Here is a 19445-nt window from a genome sequence, read left to right on the forward strand (position 1 = left end):
AATTCAACATGATTTCACTTATTGTGATAGAAACAGCCCATAGGTAGGCTGGGTTAGGTATGCAAAAGGTTCATAGAAAAGGGGAGGAAGGGGGGAATAAAGATGCTCAGTCGGCTGGTTGTTGAGGAGCACCTACAGAATTGAAAAACACTCTCCTATGGTGCACAATTTAGGAAATCCACAAGACGTTCAATGGATATCCTAAAATGTGCACCGTACTCCTCAGCTCACTTACAGTGACTATACTGTACACACTGCCACTGATCGCCCCAGTCCGTCTGTAATGTTACTGTACACACAATAACGGGCTGGGGGGGGGGGGGGGCACTGGGGGGATGCTAATGGGCTGTTGTGTGACATCCCAGTGGGACAGATGGTGAGCGGAGTGAGGACGGACAGAAGAAGTCACCTACATGTAGGCCTGATACCTAACCTCACACACACATAACCAGGGGGCCATGAGAGAGGGAGAGAGAGAGAGAGTGAGAGAGCGAGAGAGACAGAGAGAGAGAGGGAGAGAGAGAGAGAAAGAAAGAGCGAAAGAGACAGAGAGAGAGACAGAGCGAGAGAGAGGGAGAGAGAGACAGAGAGAGAGACAGAGAGAGAGAGAGAGAGAAAGAGCAGAGCAGGAGCTACATAACCTCAATGCTATTGTCACATAGAGATGGAGAGAGAGCTCACAGACCCTATCCATTCCATAGACACAGTACACACACACAGGCACGCATATACACATACGTGACCAGTGGTCCATGCTAAGAAAGCCAATGTCCATTGCGGTTAAGTGTTTAAACAGGCACCCCAGGTAGGTGTGTGTATAGTAAACCAGGGTTCAAACTCAGAGCAGCTCTACAGACACACTCTTCCGTCTGTTTCTTCCGTCTGTTTCTTTGCTGCTGCTTGCATTCTTTCCCTCAAAAGGAGCCCACACTTCTGAGTCAGGCAGGTCCTGGCGCACGCCAGGAGAGAGAAGAGAGGGATGGAGATTGGGAGAGAGAGATAGAGAGAGCGAGAGGATAAAATGAAGGTGAAGGACGGCTGGTCTTTTCCTGGCAGGCATGGAATGAGCTCATTTGAAGATGAGTAATTGTTCTGAGGACCAGTAAGCTGAGCTGATTTACTATGCTATTTCATCTCCACTGATAATACATGTTCAACTGTCTACACTTCCATCTACACTGGTAATACATGTTCAACTGTCTACACTTCCATCTCCACTGATAATACATGTTCAACTGTCTACACTTCCATCTACACTGATAATACATGTTCAACTGTCTACACTTCCATCTCCACTGATAATACATGTTCAACTGTCTACACTTCCATCTACACTGATAATACATGTTCAACTGTTTACACTTCCATCTACACTGATAATACATGTTCAACTGTCTACACTTCCATCTCCACTGATAATACATGTTCAACTGTCTACACTTCCATCTCCACTGATAATACATGTTCAACTGTCTACACTTCCATCTACACTGATAATACATGTTCAACTGTCTACACTTCCATCTACACTGATAATACATGTTCAACTGTCTACACTTCCATCTCCACTGATAATACATGTTCAACTGTCTACACTTCCATCTACACTGATAATACATGTTCAACTGTCTACACTTCCATCTCCTCTGATAATACATGTTCAACTGTCTACACTTCCATCGACACTGATAATACATGTTCAACTGTCTACACTTCCATTTCCACTGATAATACATGTTCAACTGTCTACACTTCCATCTCCACTGATAATACATGTTCAACTGTCTACACTTCCATCTCCACTGATAATACATGTTCAACTGTCTACACTTCCATCTACACTGATAATACATGTTCAACTGTCTACACTTCCATCTACACTGATAATACATGTTCAACTGTCTACACATCCATCTCCACTGATAATACACGTTCAACTGTCTACACTTCCATCTCCACTGATAATACATGTTCAACTGTCTACACTTCCATCTCCACTGATAATACATGTTCAACTGTCTACACTTCCATCTCCACTGATAATACATGTTCAACTGTCTACACTTCCATCTCCACTGATAATACATGTTCAACTGTCTACACTTCCATCTACACTGATAATTTATGTTCAACTATCTACACTTCCATCTCCACTGATAATACATGTTCAACTGTCTACACTTCCATCTACACTGATCATTTATGTTCAACTGTCTACACTTCCATCTCCACTGATAATACATGTTCAACTGACTACACTTCCATCTACACTGATAATACATGTTCAACTGTCTACACTTCCATCTCCACTGATAATACATGTTCAACTGTCTACACTTCCATCTACACTGATAATACATGTTCAACTGTCTACACTTCCATCTCCACTGATAATACATGTTCAACTGTCTACACTTCCATCTACACTGATAATTTATGTTCAACTATCTACACATCCATCTCCACTGATAATACATGTTCAACTGTCTACACTTCCATCTACACTGATAATTTATGTTCAACTGTCTACACTTCCATCTCCACTGATAATACATGTTCAACTGTCTACACTTCCATCTACACTGATAATACATGTTCAACTGTCTACACTTCCATCTCCACTGATAATACATGTTCAACTGTCTACACTTCCATCTACACTGATAATACATGTTCAACTGTCTACACTTCCATCTCCACTGATAATACATGTTCAACTGTCTACACTTCCATCTCCACTGATAATACATGTTCAACTGACTACACTTCCATCTCCACTGATAATACATGTTCAACTGTCTACACTTCCATCTACACTGATAATACATGTTCAACTGTCTACACTTCCATCTCCACTGATAATACATGTTCAACTGTCTACACTTCCATCTCCACTGATAATACATGTTCAACTGACTACACTTCCATCTACACTGATAATACATGTTCAACTGTCTACACTTCCATCTCCACTGATAATACATGTTCAACTGTCTACACTTCCATCTACACTGATAATACATGTTCAACTGTCTACACTTCCATCTCCACTGATAATACATGTTCAACTGTCTACACTTCCATCTACACTGATAATACATGTTCAACTGTCTACACTTCCATCTACACTGATAATACATGTTCAACTGTCTACACTTCCATCTCCACTGATAATATATGTTCAACTGTCTACACTTCCATCTCCACTGATAATACATGTTCAACTGTCTACACTTCCATCTACACTGATAATACATATTCAACTGTCTACACTTCCATCTACACTGATAATACATGTTCAACTGTCTACACTTCCATCTCCACTGATAATACATGTTCAACTGTCTACACTTCCATCTCCACTGATAATACATGTTCAACTGTCTACACTTCCATCTACACTGATAATTTATGTTCAACTATCTACACTTCCATCTACACTGATAATACATGTTCAACTGTCTACACTTCCATCTCCACTGATAATACATGTTCAACTGTCTACACTTCCATCTACACTGATAATACATGTTCAACTGTCTACACTTCCATCTACACTGATAATACATGTTCAACTGTCTACACTTCCATCTACACTGATAATACATGTTCAACTGTCTACACATCCATCTCCCCGAATAATACATGTTCAACTGTCTACACTTCCATCTACACTGATAATACATGTTCATCTGTCTACACTTCCATCTACACTGATAATACATGTTCAACTGTCTACACTTCCATCTACACTGATAATACATGTTCAACTGTCTACACTTCCATCTACACTGATAATACATGTTCAACTGTCTACACTTCCATCTACACTGATAATACATGTTCAACTGTCTACACTTCCATCTACACTGATAATACATGTTCAACTGTCTACACTTCCATCTCCACTGATAATACATGTTCAACTGTCTACACTTCCATCTACACTGATAATACATGTTCAACTGTCGACACTTCCATCTACACTGATAATACATGTTCAACTGTCTACACTTCCATCTACACTGATAATACATGTTCAACTGTCTACACTTCCATCTACACTGATAATACATCTTCAACTGTCTACACTTCCATCTACACTGATAATACATGTTCAACTGTCTACACTTCCATCTACACTGATAATACATGTTCAACTGTCTACACTTCCATCTACACTGATAATACATGTTCAACTGTCTACACTTCCATCTACACAGTCGTCCTTTACGATTTGGAGAAGAGCACTGGAGTGAGGGGTTTTATCCATGTAGCTCCTCAGTGATCTGCTTCTCAAATTACAATGACTACTATAGCATTAGTATAACTATAATAAATTACATTGTACAGTAGGCCTATAGCGCCCTAAATGTCTAACTAATATCAAATCTCAAAATAATGCAAAGAAGTAACTGTTACAAAATCGCCTTTTTCAAGTACTCCGATTGCTTAGTCTTTCTATGGATGCTATGGAAAGGAATATGTCACGAACAAAAAGCCTGTCTTTCTACAAGGAGTTACCTTTCATGTTTCCTCCATGGTAGATCGCTTGGCACCCAAGGCTGTGATTAGTATATGTTTACTCATGTCTGGAACCTTGATGGTGGTAATTTCATCATTTGCACTTAAGATTGACGATCATCACCTAGCTCTATATAGCAATTAACATACATGTCTTGCTAATGTTAATGATTAAGACAGTTGAAGATGCCGATTTAAAATATTTCCCCTTGATTAGTGAACGGTAAACAATTTTACGAAGGCCCAGGCTGTGTACCCGCAATCAAGCTCTGACAGAAGAGAAGATGGGAGAGAGGGAAGAGAGAGAGAGAGAGACAGAGAGAAAAACAGAGAGAGAGAGAGATAGAGAGAGAGCGAGGGAGAGCGAGAAGGAGAGAGGGAGAGAGAAGGGGAGAGAGAGAGAGAAGGGGAGAGAGAGAGAGAAGGAGAGAGGGAGCGAGAGAGAGAGAGAGAGAGAGAGAAGGAGAGAGGGAGCGAGAGAGAGAGAGAGAGAGAGAGAGAGAGAGAGAGAGAAAGAGAGAGAGGGAGAGGAGAGAGAGAGAGAGATAGAGAGAGAGAGAGAGAGAGAGAGAGAGAGAGAGAGAGAGAGAGAGAGAGCAGAGCAGGAGCTACATAACTGAAGGTTTGGAATCCATAATTAGGGAGCATTTTTGTTCTTTTTTCTCTCTCCCCTCTTCCTTTTTCTCCAGAAAGAAGAGAACTCTGACTACTTAATTGAAAGAAGAGAACTCTGACTACTTAATTGGAGGAATCAAATTTAGTCAAGCGCCCCGTCGCCTCAAACCTACATCATTAAAGTTGCCAGCTAACAAACATCAAACACGAGCCAGCATTAATGAAGCAGATGTATTAATTTCCCATTTATGAGCAGCTAAGCAACTCACTACCGCTGCTGCTCAACCCCCACCTTCTCCTCTTCCTCTCTCCCTCTCTCTTTCTGACAGCACTATTAATGATCTTTAATGCCCCACAGGCAGCAACGGGTCCCACTGGGAGAGGAGAAACACTGCCATTTGCATTGAGGATTTAGACATACATATTTTTCTTTAAGAACAAGAGACGTCGGGGAGGGAGCGCTGCTTTCTGCTGCTAGTGAGCCATTGCTTAATCAGGACCAAGCCTCACCCACTGGGGCCAGCCAGCGAACCAGCCAGACACAGCCACACTCTGCTCGCTTTGGAATAACAAATGAACAGCCTGGCGATTAAATCAAACCTCCTGCTCAAAAGGGCCAGAGCGTCTGATTGTCACTAACAATCTACCGCTTTTTTAAACACCTCGGGGAGTAAGAATCAAAAGCAGACAGCAGGTATAACAAAAAAATCTACTCCCGTCTAGGCTGAGGCGGGCTGGGAACACCTGACAGTTACTCAGAGAGACAAGAGCCATTGCTGACTGTCACTGGAGAATCTCAGTCCTATTGTCCTACCAAACCAATATATTCTATATCTAGCTGCTGCTATCCACTTAAGAGGATAATACTCTACTGTATGTCTGTTTGCATGCTGATAGTTTCTATTGTCCTCGTGGTTATTACTATTGAATGTGCATATAATAAGTATGTTTCAACAAGGCCTGAAAACACAATGTAGGGGGAGCAATGGTGGCGGTTCTGTTTAGGTTTTATTGTGTGGCTGTATGCACCGTATTTATTTATTTATTTTTATGTAACCTTTATTTAACTAGGCAAGTCAGTTAAGAACAAAATCTTATTTACAATGACTGCCTACCAAAAGACAAAAGGCCTCCTGCGGGGACGGGGGCTGGGATTAAAAATAAATTAAATTAAAATATAGGACAAAACACACATCACGACAAGAGAGACACCACAACACTACATAAAGAGAGACCTGAGACAACAACATAGCATGACAACACAGCATGGTAGCAACACAACATGACAACAACATGACAGCAACACAACATGGCAGCAGCACAGGATACAAACATTACTGGGCACAGACAACAGCACGAAGGGCAAGAAGGTAGAGACAACAATACATCACGCAAAGCAGCCACAACTGTCAGTAAGAGTGTCCACGATTGAGTCTTTGAATGAAGAGACTGAGATAAAACTGTCCAGTTTGAGTGTTTGTTGCAGCTCGTTCCAGTCGCTAGCTGCATCAAACCAAAAAGACGAGCAACCCAGGGATGTGTCTGCTTTGGGGACCTTAAACAGAATGTGACTGGCAGAACGGCTGTTGAGTGTGGAGGATGAGGGCTGAAGTAGATATCTCAGATAGGGGGAGTGAGGCCTAAGAGGGTTTTATAAATAAGCATCAACCAGTGGGTCTTGCAACGGGTATACAGAGATGACCAGTTTACAGAGGAGTATAGAGTACAGTGATGTGTCCTATAAGGAGCATTGGTGGCAGAACATGGTAAAGAACATCTAGCCACTCGAGAGCACCCTTACCTGCCGATCTAGAAATTATGTCTCTGTAATCTAGCACGGGTAGGATGGTCATCTGAATCAGGGTTAGTTTGGCAGCTGGGGTGAAAGAGGGGCGATTACGATAGAGGAAACCAAGTCTAGATTTAACTTTAGCCTGCAGCTTTGATATGTGGTGAGAGAAGGACAGTGTACCGTCTAGCCAAGTACTTGTACGAGGTGACTACCTCAAGCTATAAACCCTCAGAGGTAGTAATCACACCTGTGGGGAGAGGGGCATTCTTCTTACCAAACCACATGACCTTCGTTTTGGAAGTGTTCAGAACAAGGTTAAAGGTAGAAAAAGCTAGTAGGCTCAAGCCTTGGGGGATACCCTTGGTGACAGGCAGTGGCTGAGACAGCAGATGTTTTGACGTTATACACTGCAAACCAGGCCAAAGACCCCTCAGAGACACCAATACTCCTTAGCCGGCCCACAAGAATGGAATGGTCTACCGTATCAAAAGCCTTGGCCAAGTCAATAAAAATAGCAACACAACATTGCTTAGAATCAAGGGCAATGGTGACATCATTGAAGACCTTTAAGGTTGCAGTGACACATCCATAACCTGAGCGGAAACCAGATTGCATACCAGAGAGAGAGAATACTATAGACATCAAGAAAGCCAGTCAGTTGATTATTGACAAGTTTTTTCAACACTTTAGAAATAGGCCTATAACAGTTAGGATCAGCTTGATCTCCCTCTTTAAATAAAGGATGAACCGTGGCTGCCTTCCAAGCAATGGGAACCTCCCCAGAGAGGAGAGACAGGTTAAAAAGGTCAGAGATAGGCTTGGCGATTATAGGGGCGGCAACCTTAAAGAAGAAAGGGTCTAAACCATTTGACCCACATAGTTTTTGGGTGTCAAGTTTAAGGAGCTCCTTCAGCACCTTGGACTCAGTGACCGCCTGCAGGGAGAAACTTTGTAGCGGGGCAAGGGGAAAAGAGGAAGGAGCATCGGGGCTAGTCGCATTAGAAGGGTTGGGAGATGAGGAAATGTTGGATGGGCAAGGAGGCATTGCTGAGTCAAATAGGAATCCTGACTTAATGAAGTGGTGATTAAAAAGCTCAGCCATGTGCTTCTTGTCAGTAACAACAACCACATCATCAACTTTAAGGGACATGGGCAGCTGTGAGGAGGAGGGTTTATTCTCCAGGTCTTTAACTGTTTTCCAGAACTTCTTGGGGTTAGACCCACAGAGAGAGAACTGCTCCTTAAAGTAACTAACTTTGGCCTTCCAGATAGCCTGAGTGCACTTATTTCTCATTTGCCTGAGCGAGAGCCGTTATGATCACCGGTATGATCATTTCTAAATGCCAACTCCAATGACATTGTTTGAACATGCAATAACTATGAGAGATAAATTGTATCTTCCACTTCCCCATTCGCAACTTGAACAAATATTTGATAACTTGACCAGGAAAATTAAGATGAAATTGGGTTTCTATTTCAGGAACAACTCTTGCTTTTCAATGTTAGTCAGAAAAGATCTTGTTCAAAGCACTGTATCAGTGCTGGATTGTGGTGATATTGTCTATATGCAGGCCTCAGCCAGTACCTTGAAAACTCTGGACACAGTGTATCATAGTGCTTCAACATGTATTACCAACGCTAGATCACTGACCCATCACTGTGATCTGTATGCTATGGTGCAATGGACCTCTCTCTCCACCAGGAGGCTAAAGCACTGGTACACTTTTGTGTACAAAGCATTGATGGGACAACTCCCTTTGTATCTCTGTTCCTTACTGACCAGATCAGTCACCCAATATAGTCTTCGTTCACAGTCGCTGCTGTCCTTGTCTGTTCCTAAGGCTAGAACTGAGATGGGGAAAAAATATTTTTCCCATAATGCCCCTTCATCTTGGAACATGCTTCAGAAGATTGTAAAGCTAGGGGAGTTAGTGTCCTTGTCTGTTTTTAAGACTCTGATCGACAACACTGTTTGTGGCAACTGCAATTGTTTCTAATCTTCAAATGTATCTTTAACTTGTGACACTTTGTCTTTTGTGTGTATTCTGTATTTTTCTGTCATGTTTTATGGACACGCTGCTATTTCCCTGTTTTGCCTTCTTGCCAGGTCGCCCTCGCAAAAGAGGTTTTTAACCTCAATGGATTTTACCTGGTTAAATAAAGGTTAAATAAAAGAAAAAATACATTATTGACTGACATTATTATCCTTGCTAATGCTCATCTATGAACATATTAATGGAGAGATATACAGTACCAGTCAAAAGTTTGGACACACCTACTCATTCAATGGTTTTTCTTTATTTTTACTATTTTCTACATTGTAGAATAATAATGAAGACATCAAAACTATGAAATAACACATATGGAATCAAATAGTAACCAAAACAGTGTTAAACAAATCAAAATATATTTTATATTTGAGATTATTCAAAGTAGTCACCCTTTGCCTTGATTACAGCTTTGCAGACTCTTGGCATTCTCTCAACCAGCTTCACCTGGAATGCTTTTCCAACAGTCTTGAAGGAGTTCCCACATATGGGGAGCACTTGTTGGCGGCTTTTCCTTCACTCTGCAGTCCAAATTTGGACTCATCAGACCAAAGGACAGATTTACACCGGTCTAATGTCCATTGCTCTTGTTTCTTGGCCCAAGCAAGTCTCTTCCTTTTATTGGTGTCCTTTAGTAGGGGTTTCTTTGCAGCAATTCGACCACGAAGGCCTGATTCACACAGTTTCCTCTGAACAGTTGATGTTGAGATGTGTCTGTTACTTGAACTCTGTGAAGCATATATTTGGGCTGCAAATCTGAGGTGCAGTTAACTCTAATGAACTTGTCCTATGCAGCGGAGGTATCTCTGGGTCATCCTTTCCTGTGGCAGTCCTCTTGAGATCCAGTTTCATCATAGCGCTTGATGGTTTTTGCGACTGCACTTGAAGAAACTTTCAAAGTTCCTGAAATGTTCCTTATTGACTGACCTTGATGTCTTAAAGTAATGATGGACTGTCATTTCTCTTTGCTTATTTGAGCTGTTCTTGCCATAATAGGGACTTGATCTTTTACCAAATAGGGCTATCTTCTGTATACCACCCCTACCTTGTCACAACACAACTGATTGGCTCAAACGCATTAAAAAGGAAAGAAAATCCACAAATGAACTTTTAACAGGGCACACCTGTTAATTGAAATGCATTCCAGGTGACTACCTCATGAAGCTGGTTGAGAGAATGCCAAGAGTGTGCAAAGCTGTCATCAAGGCAAAGGGTGGCTACTTAGAAGAATCTCAAATATAAAATCTATTTTCATTTTACATGATTCCATATGTGTTATTTCATTGTTCTAATGTCTTCACTACTATTCTACAATGTAGAAAATATCAAAAATAAAGAAAAACCCTGGAATGAGTAGGTGTGTCCAAACTTTTGACTGGTACTGTTCGTACAAAGCTACTGCTGCCTGCCTTATGATATTGGCATGGTTTTTGTTGATTGATAGTGTCCACAACTCAGAGGCTTCTCCCAAAATGGCACCCTATACCCTATACAGTGCTTTGGTCAAAAGTAGTGCATTCAGAAATGATTCACACACCTTGACTTTTTTCATATTTTGCTGTGTTACAAGGTGGGATTCAAATGAATTTAACTGTAAAAAAAACACTAATACACTGTATCTTGATTACATAAGTATTCAACCCCCTGAGACAATACATTTTAGCATCACCTTTGGCGGCGATAACAGCTGTGAGTCTTTCTTGGTAAGTCTCTAATATTTGCACATTAATCTTCTTACAATTCTTCAGGTTCTTTCAAATTGGTTTTTAGTCATTGCTAGATAGACAATTTTAAGTCTTTCCATAGATATTTACGCCGATTCAAGTCCAAACTGTGACTAGGCCACTCAGGAGCATTCAATGTCGTCTTGGTAAGCAACTCCAGTGTATATTTAGCCTTGTGTCTGTTGGAAAGCAGACTGAACCAGGTTTTCCTCTAGAATTTTGCCTGTGCTTTATCCTAAAAAACTCCCTAGTCCTTGCCGATGACAAACATACCCATAACATGATGCACCCACCACCCTGCTTGAAAATATGAAGAGTGGTACCCAGTGATGTTTTGTGTTGGATTTGCTCCAAACATAACACTTTGTATTCAGGACATTAAGTTCATTTCTTTGCCACATTTTTAGTGCTTTATTGCAAACAGGATGCATGTTTTTGAATATTTGTATTCTGTACAGGCTTTCTTCTTTTCACTGTTGTTGGTTCATCCTCAGTTTTCTCCTATCACGCCTGTATCTTTGGTAGTGATTGGGTGTGTTTATACACCATAGTTAAGAACTTCACCATGCTCAAAGGGATATTCAATGTCTGCTTTTCCCCAGAATCTACCAATAGCTGCCCTTGTTTGCGAGGCATTGGGAAACCTCCCTGGTCTTTGTGGTTGAATCTGTGTCTGAAATTCGCTGCTCGACTAAGGGACCTTACAGATAATTGTATGTGTGGGGTACAGAAATTAGGTAGTCATTCAAAAATCATGCGAAACACTATTATTGCACACAGAGTGAGTCCATGAAACTTATTATGTAATTTGTTAAGCACATTTTTACACCTGAACTTATTTAGGCTTAACATAACAAAGGGGTTGAATACTTATTGACTCAAGACATTTCAGCTTTTCATTTTTAATTAATTTGTAAAAATGTCTAAAAACATAATTCCACTTTGACATTATGGGGTATTGTGTGTAGGCCAGTGACACAAAATCTCAATTTAATCTATTTTAAATTCAGGCTGTAAAACAAAAACATTTGTAAAAAGTCAAGGGCTGTGAATACTTTCTGAAGGAACTGTATAAGGAATAGAGTGCCATTTTGGAGGCAACCAGTGTCTTCCCTTCCAATTCTCCACAGTGGAGCTTAACCCAGATAAAAATCCTCCTGTGATATTAACATAATTAGCTATGCACCGTGCCTGGTGCTCCAGACCTGCAGCTTTCTGAGGCTTCACCCTTAAAGCCGCTTGTTTGTTTGTTTGTTTCTTCTTAAGCTAATTTAAGGCTCTCTGGGGCGTCTCCAGAGACTGATCCTATAGCTGTGCAAAGGCACATGATGTGTTTATGAGGAGGACAATAACGCTGATTTGTGGAGCCAAAACACACAAACACTCAGGCTTCTCTGCTGCTACTCCGAGTAGGCGCATCTTGCTGCCAACATTCACTTCACTTTGCCAGGCCATCATTGGGAATAAGAATTTGTTCTTAAAGGACTCGCCTGGTTAAATAAAGCCTAAATAAAAAAATCAACATTACAGAGCAACAGAGAATGGGACTATATTTGGTATGATCTTCATACACACACTGTAGATTCTCCTTGGATATACACGCTAACTATGACAATACAGCTTTGGCATTTGTTTTAACTGACGCTGTAGTGATGCCAACACCCTGCCACCCAGTACAGTACTGACTATACCCCTCTGGTGCCAATACCAACACCCTGCCACTCAGTACTGTACTGACTATACACCTCTGGTGCCAATACCAACACCCTGCCACTCAGTACTGTACTGACTATACCCCTCTGGCGCCAATACCAACACCCTGCCACTCAGTACTGTACTGACTATACCCCTCTGGTGCCAATACCAACACCCTGCCACTCAGTACTATACTGACTATACCCCTCTGGTGCCAATACCAACACCCTGCCACTCAGTACTGTACTGACTATACCACTCTGGTGCCAATACCAACACCCTGCCACTCAGTACTGTACTGACTATACCCCTCTGGTGCCAATACCAACACCCTGCCACTCAGTACTGTACTGACTATACCCCTCTGGTGCCAATACCAACACCCTGCCACTCAGTACTGTACTGACTATACCCCTCTGGTGCCAATACCAACACCCTGCCACTCAGTACAGTACTGACTATACCCCTCTGGTGCCAATACCGACACCCTGCCACTCAGTACAGTACTGACTATACCCCTCTGGTGCCAATACCGACACCCTGCCACTCAGTACTGTACTGACTATACCCCTCTGGTGCCAATACCAACACCCTGCCACTCAGTACTGTACTGACTATACCCCTCTGGTGCCAATACCAACACCCTGCCACTCAGTACAGTACTGACTATACCCCTCTGGTGCCAATACCGACACCCTGCCACTCAGTACAGTACTGACTATACCCCTCTGGTGCCAATACCGACACCCTGCCACTCAGTACTGTACTGACTATACCCCTCTGGTGCCAATACCGACACCCTGCCACTCAGTACTGTACTGACTATACCCCTCTGGCGCCAATACCAACACCCTGCCACTCAGTACAGTACTGACTATACCCCTCTGGTGCCAATACCAACACCCTGCCACTCAGTACAGTACTGACTATACCCCTCTGGTGCCAATACCAACACCCTGCCACTCAGTACAGTACTGACTATACCCCTCTGGCGCCAATACCAACACCCTGCCACTCAGTACAGTACTGACTATACCCCTCTGGCGCCAATACCAACACCCTGCCACTCAGTACTGTACTGACTATACCCCTCTGGTGCCAATACCAACACCCTGCCACTCAGTACTGTACTGACTATACCCCTCTGGTGCCAATACCGACACCCTGCCACTCAGTACAGTACTGACTATACCCCTCTGGTGCCAATACCAACACCCTGCCACTCAGTACTATACTGACTATACCCCTCTGGTGCCAATACCAACACCCTGCCACTCAGTACTGTACTGACTATTCCCCTCTGGTGCCAATACCGACACCCTGCCACTCAGTACAGTACTGACTATACCCCTCTGGTGCCAATACCGACACCCTGCCACTCAGTACTGTACTGACTATACCCCTCTGGTGCCAATACCAACACCCTGCCACTCAGTACTGTACTGACTATACCCCTCTGGTGCCAATACCAACACACTGCCACTCAGTACTGTACTGACTATACCCCTCTGGTGCCAATACCAACACCCTGCCACTCAGTACTGTACTGACTATACCCCTCTGGTGCCAATACCAACACCCTGCCACTCAGTACTGTACTGACTATACCCCTCTGGTGCCAATACCGACACCCTGCCACTCAGTACAGTACTGACTATACCCCTCTGGTGCCAATACCGACACCCTGCCACTCAGTACTGTACTGACTATACCCCTCTGGTGCCAATACCAACACCCTGCCACTCAGTACTGTACTGACTATACCCCTCTGGTGCCAATACCAACACCCTGCCACTCAGTACTGTACTGACTATACCCCTCTGGTGCCAATACCGACACCCTGCCACTCAGTACTGTACTGACTATACCCCTCTGGTGCCAATACCAACACCCTGCCACTCAGTACTGTACTGACTATACCCCTCTGGTGCCAATACCGACACCCTGCCACTCAGTACTGTACTGACTATACCCCTCTGGTGCCAATACCAACACCCTGCCACTCAGTACAGTACTGACTATACCCCTCTGGTGCCAATACCAACACCCTGCCACTCAGTACTGTACTGACTATACCCCTCTGGTGCCAATACCGACACCCTGCCACTCAGTACAGTACTGACTATACCCCTCTGGTGCCAATACCGACACCCTGCCACTCAGTACTGTACTGACTATACCCCTCTGGCGCCAATACCAACACCCTGCCACTCAGTACAGTACTGACTATACCCCTCTGGCGCCAATACCAACACCCTGCCACTCAGTACTGTACTGACTATACCCCTCTGGTGCCAATACCGACACCCTGCCACTCAGTACAGTACTGACTATACCCCTCTGGTGCCAATACCGACACCCTGCCACTCAGTACTGTACTGACTATACCCCTCTGGTGCCAATACCAACACCCTGCCACTCAGTACAGTACTGGCTATACCCCTCTGGTGCCAATACCGACACCCTGCCACTCAGTACAGTACTGACTATACCCCTCTGGTGCCAATACCAACACCCTGCCACTCAGTACTGTACTGACTATACCCCTCTGGTGCCAATACCGACACCCTGCCACTCAGTACAGTACTGACTATACCCCTCTGGTGCCAATACCGACACCCTGCCACTCAGTACAGTACTGACTATACCCCTCTGGTGCCAATACCGACACCCTGCCACTCAGTACTGTACTGACTATACCCCTCTGGTGCCAATACCGACACCCTGCCACTCAGTACTGTACTGACTATACCCCTCTGGTGCCAATACCGACACCCTGCCACTCAGTACAGTACTGACTATACCCCTCTGGTGCCAATACCGACACCCTGCCACTCAGTACAGTACTGACTATACCCCTCTGGTGCCAATACCAACACCCTGCCACTCAGTACTGTACTGACTATACCCCTCTGGTGCCAATACCAACACCCTGCCACTCAGTACTGTACTGACTATACCCCTCTGGTGCCAATACCAACACCCTGCCACTCAGTACTGTACTGACTATACCCCTCTGGTGCCAATACCAACACCCTGCCACTCAGTACTGTACTGACTATACCCCTCTGGTGCCAATACCAACACCCTGCCACTCAGTACTGTACTGACTATACCCCTCTGGTGCCAATACCAACACCCTGCCACTCAGTACTGTACTGACTATACCCCTCTGGTGCCAATACCAACACCCTGCCACTCAGTACTGTACTGACTATACCCCTCTGGTGCCAATACCAACACCCTGCCACTCAGTACTGTACTGACTATACCCCTCTGGTGCCAATACCAACACCCTGCCACTCAGTACTGTACTGACTATACCCCTCTGGTGCCAATACCAACACCCTGCCACTCAGTACTGTACTGACTATACCCCTCTGGTGCCAATACCGACACCCTGCCACTCAGTACTGTACTGACTATACCCCTCTGGTGCCAATACCAACACCCTGCCACTCAGTACTGTACTGACTATACCCCTCTGGTGCCAATACCGACACCCTGCCACTCAGTACAGTACTGACTATACCCCTCTGGTGCCAATACCGACACCCTGCCACTCAGTACTGTACTGACTATACCCCTCTGGTGCCAATACCAACACCCTGCCACTCAGTACTGTACTGACTATACCCCTCTGGTGCCAATACCGACACCCTGCCACTCAGTACAGTACTGACTATACCCCTCTGGTGCCAATACCGACACCCTGCCACTCAGTACAGTACTGACTATACCCCTCTGGTGCCAATACCAACACCCTGCCACTCAGTACTGTACTGACTATACCCCTCTGGTGCCAATACCGACACCCTGCCACTCAGTACTGTACTGACTATACCCCTCTGGTGCCAATACCAACACCCTGCCACTCAGTACTGTACTGACTATACCCCTCTGGTGCCAATACCAACACCCTGCCACTCAGTACTGTACTGACTATACCCCTCTGGTGCCAATACCAACACCCTGCCACTCAGTACTGTACTGTATAGGTGCACTGTATAGGACAGGAAGAGCCTGTCACTTCCTGTTGAATTTGCAGACGTGTTGCTGTGCGTTTTTTTGCTGTGCGTTTTGCTGCCAACTTTACTTTGCTAGCTGACAACTTTACGTTTTTTTTTTTTTTTTTTTTAAATTACCGTTTATATTTTTAGTTTTTCCATCGCAACTTTTTTCCCTCATTCAACTTTTTCACTCCGGACGCTTTATCTGGACATGGTTCGTCAGCACCTTCAACAGCCGAAGCTAAGTAGTAACATTAACATGATGTCTTCTAATTGCAGTCGTTGTACTCATAATATACAGGAGAACGATCGCCTTACGGCGAGGATAGCTGTGCTACAAGCCCAGCTTCAGACGCAATCGTTAGGCAAGGGTAATTTCAGTGTAGGAAAGGAAGAAACAGCGTCTGTGCCACCAGTAAGTACAGATAGTAACGTTAGTATAAACCCCCCCGCACAGTCCCCGCAGCCGGACAACTTTCTCATGGCTTCTGGAGGGAAATGCTGTAGGAATGCTCAACTGGTGTCGCTCATTCAGCCGACAGAAACTTTCAACCGGTTCTCCCCATTATGTAGCGAGTCGGAGTCTGAGGCTGAGTCTTCTCTTGTCTCTACTCCTCCCGCTACGGGGTCTGAGACGCCGAAGGCTCCAACCATTAGCTCTGACAAATTGAAAACCCTAGTCATTGGCGACTCCATTACCCGCAGTATTAGACTTAAAACGAATCACCCAGCGATCATACACTGTTTACCAGGGGGCAGGGCTACCGACGTTAAGGCTAATCTAAAGATGGTGCTGGCTAAAGCTAAATCTGGCGAGTGTAGAGAGTATAGAGATATTGTTATCCACGTCGGTGTAACAGTATAACTTTACGTCTGTCCCCTCGCCCCGACACGGGCGCGAACCAGGGACCCTCTGCACACATCAACAACGGTCGCCCACGAAGCATCGTTACCCATCGCTCCACAAAGGCCACGGCCCTTGCAGAGCAAGGGGAAACCCTACTTAAGTCTCAGAGCAAGCGACGTAACTGATTGAAATGCTAGTAGCGCGTACCCGCTAACTAGCTAGCCATTTCACATCCGTTACATCGGCACCAACGATGTTAGGATGAAACAGTCAGAGGTCACCAAGTGCAACATAGCTTCAGCGTGTAAATCAGCTAGAAAGATGTGTCGGCATCGAGTAATTGTCTCTGGCCCCCTCCCAGTTAGGGGGAGTGACGAGCTCTACAGCAGAGTCCCAGCACTCAATCGCTGGTTGAAAACTGTTTTCTGCCCCTCCCAAAAGATAGAATTTGTAGATAATTGGCCCTCTTTCTGGGACTCACCCACAAACAGGACCAAGCCTGACCTGCTGAGGAGTGACGGACTCCATCCTAGCTGGAGGGGTGCTCTCATCTTATCTACCAACATAGATAGGGCTCTAACTCCTCTAGCCCCACAATGAAATAGGGTGCAGGCCAGGCAGCAGGCTGTTAGCCAACCTGCCAGCTTAGTGGAGTCTGCCAATAGCACAGTCAGTGTAGTCAGCTCAGCCATACCCATTGAGACTGTGTCTGTGCCTCGACCTAGGTTGGGCAAAACTAAACATGGCGGTGTTCGCCTTAGCAATCTTATTAGGATAAAGACCTCCTCCATTCCTGCCATTATTGAAAGAGATCGTGATACCTCACATCTCAAAATAGGGTTACTTAATGTTAGATCCCTCACTTCAAAGGCAGTCATAGTCAATGAACTAATCACTGATCATAATCTTGATGTGATTGGCCTGACTGAAACATGGCTTAAGCCTGATGAATTTACTGTGTTAAATGAGGCCTCACCTCCTGGTTACACTAGTGACCATATCCCCCGTGCATCCCGCAAAGGCGGAGGTGTTGCTAACATTTACGATAGCAAATTTCAATTTACAAAAAAAAAAATGACGTTTTCGTCTTTTGAGCTTCTAGTCATGAAATCTATGCAGCCTACTCAATCACTTTTTATAGCTACTGTTTACAGGCCTCCTGGGCCATATACAGCGTTCCTCTCTGAGTTCCCTGAATTCCTATCAGACCTTGTAGTCATAGCAGATCATATTCTAATTTTTGGTGATTTTAATATTCATATGGAGAAGTCCACAGATCCACTCCAAAAGTCTTTCGGAGCCATCATCGACTCAGTGGGTTTTGTCCAACATGTCTCTGGACCTACTCACTGCCACAGTCATACTCTGGACCTAGTTTTGTCCCATGGAATAAATGTTGTAGATCTTAATGTTTTTCCACATAATCCTGGACTATCGGACCACCATTTTATTACGTTTGCAATCGCAACAAATAATCTGCTCAGACCCCAACCAAGGAGCATCAAAAGTCGTGCTATAAATTCTCAGACAACACAAAAATTCCTTGATGCCCTTCCAGACTCCTTCTGCCTACCCAAGGACGTCAGAGGACAAAAATCAGTTAACCACTTAACTGAGGAACTCAATTTAACCTTGCGCAATACCCTAGATGCAGTTGCACCCCTAAAAACGAAAAACATTTGTCATAAGAAACTAGCTCCCTGGTATACAGAAAATACCCGAGCTTTGAAGCAAGCTTCCAGGAAATTGGAACGGAAATGGCGCCACACCAAACTGGAAGTCTTCCGACTAGCTTGGAAAGACAGTACCGTGCAGTACCGAAGAGCCCTCACTGCTGCTCGATCATCCTACTTTTCCAACTTAATCGAGGAAAATAAGAACAATCCAAAATTTCTTTTTGATACTGTTGCAAAGCTAACTAAAAAGCAGCATTCCCCAAGAGAGGATGGCTTTCACTTCAGCAGTAATAAATTCATGAACTTCTTTGAGGAAAAGATCATGACCATTAGAAAGCAAATTACGGACTCCTCTTTGAATCTGCGTATTCCTCCAGGGCTTAGCTGTCCTGGATCTGCACAGCTCTGCCAGGGCCTGGGATCGGGAGAGACACTTAAGTGTTTTAGTACTATATCTCTTGACACAATGATGAAAATGATCATGGCCTCTAAACCTTCAAGCTGCATACTGGAT

This window comes from Salvelinus namaycush, chromosome 3 (genome assembly GCF_016432855.1).
Source record: "Salvelinus namaycush isolate Seneca chromosome 3, SaNama_1.0, whole genome shotgun sequence".
In the NCBI taxonomy this organism is placed as follows: Eukaryota; Metazoa; Chordata; class Actinopteri; order Salmoniformes; family Salmonidae; genus Salvelinus; species Salvelinus namaycush.